The sequence below is a fragment of the Tenrec ecaudatus genome, chromosome 4, assembly GCF_050624435.1.
Source record: "Tenrec ecaudatus isolate mTenEca1 chromosome 4, mTenEca1.hap1, whole genome shotgun sequence".
NCBI lineage: Eukaryota > Metazoa > Chordata > Mammalia > Afrosoricida > Tenrecidae > Tenrec > Tenrec ecaudatus.
In genome coordinates, this window is record NC_134533.1 from 158,575,318 (window position 1) to 158,577,049 (window position 1,732).

Consider the following 1,732-nt stretch of genomic DNA (forward strand, 5'->3'; position numbering starts at 1 on the left):
TTGTGCACTGGGCTGCTAACTGCTAGGTCAGCAGTTTAAAATCGCCAGCCGGTCCTCAGGAGAAAGACGAGGTTTTCTACTCCCATGAAGAGTTACAGCCTCAGAAACTCACGGGGGGCAGTTCTACTCTGCCCTACAGAGTCTCTATGAGTCTCTATGAGTCAGAATCGACTCGATGGCAATGAGTTTGGGGCTAAGTTTACATGCTGCTCTAGGATGCTAAGGGACAGTGGATGTGAGGAGGCCTGTTTCAGAAGGACAGCTACACGGGGTGGACAGATACTGCGGTAGCTACCCCAACGCCATCCACAGCTTTGCCTTCCCCTATCTTCTCATGTGTCCAAACAAACGCCAATCCTGTTGCTGCAGAGTCAAGTCTGACTCATTCTCACTCAGAGCCCCTAACTCTGACCCTGCGAATGAAAGCAGACGGGCGCTTCTTTTCCCGTGAAGCAGCTGGCAAGTTCAAACTGCTGCCCTTTCCGGTTAGTGGTACAAGGCTTAACCTCTGCACCCTCAGCGCTCCCTGGTCTAATTACAGAAAACGAAGATGCTTCCCTCTTCCACACTCCAGGCGTCATGAGCTAGTTCTGACCCATTGGCGTTCACACGTGGAAATCCCAGGGCAGCTCTTGTTAGGAGACTGACTTGGTTGACATGTCCTTTAGTCTCCTGCCCTTAGATTTCTATTTTCCTTCCTGCCTGCGACATCAATGGCATGCAGCAGCCCTCTTAGAACCGAGTCACATGATAAAGATGGTGGACAGGAGGACAGGAGCCTGGACACGATGGACGGTCGGCATCTGCCCTGCTGTCCACCCCAGAACTCCATGGCGCATGAGACATTCCCCTTACCTATTCCAGCCTCTGCGGGCCACATGTCCCGCCACGTGCAGCCTCACCCAACTGGAAATGAGACCGAGTACGAAGGGAGTTTGTGAGACGCACCTCCTGGCAGGGTCTGGAAAGGGGCGGCGCAGGGTGGATCCAGAATGAGAGGCAGTTTCCCGTTTAAAAGAGTGGGCATTTTCAGCTTTGCGCAGTGGCAATTCTGTAGCCAGTGAGGTTTATCCGAGGTGTGACTACTGCTAATTGGAAGCAAAAAGAAGAAGAGTGGTCATTTCCTAAGCCATTTCTACGTTAAATTAGGCGAAGCCTTGGTTTGGGTTCCTGAAAGAGGCTTGCCGAAGGGCCGACACTTTGACGGAATCGTCTGAAGCACCGCCGTTTGGTTCAGGTTATGGCGACATTGAAACTGTTCTCGAATTCCATGACCGAGGGGAGACCAGCTGGGCCCCAGCACAGCTAGTTGGAGAAAAGGTCTAATGTGCTCAAGGTTAGGAAGCTCAACACAGAGGTGTTTTGTTTTGTTTTCAGGCAGGAAGTCAATAAAGTTCAGGGGCTTTCTGAAGAAGTCTTAGAGGTCACGCTCCTGCCAGTCCCTTATTACCAGCTCCAAAGGTCTGTGTGGTCCAGGGGCATGGGCGTGGCTCCCCTTGCTGCCCTCACTTACTTACCTCTCTGCGGTCACCTCCCTGGACCCGTGCTCCGTCTACAGGGGAGGAGAGACTAGGGGGTCGCATCTGGTGCTCCCAACCTCCCCTGCAGCTAGCAGAGCATCTTGACTGCTCACTGGAGGTTTGTCAAGGGCATGAACAGTCATCCTGGCACGCCCTGCCTGTGCACGCCAGCCTCCTTCCTCCCCAGTGCAGAAGTCAGATGTGTCCTTATC

At 53.2% G+C, this 1,732-nt stretch overlaps 1 pseudogene; it reads left to right on the forward strand.

The window, feature by feature from the left end:
- The first annotated feature begins 1,031 nt into the window (after positions 1-1,031).
- On the forward strand, positions 1,032-1,105 carry LOC142447437 (U4 spliceosomal RNA; annotated as a pseudogene).
- The last annotated feature ends 627 nt before the right edge of the window (positions 1,106-1,732 follow it).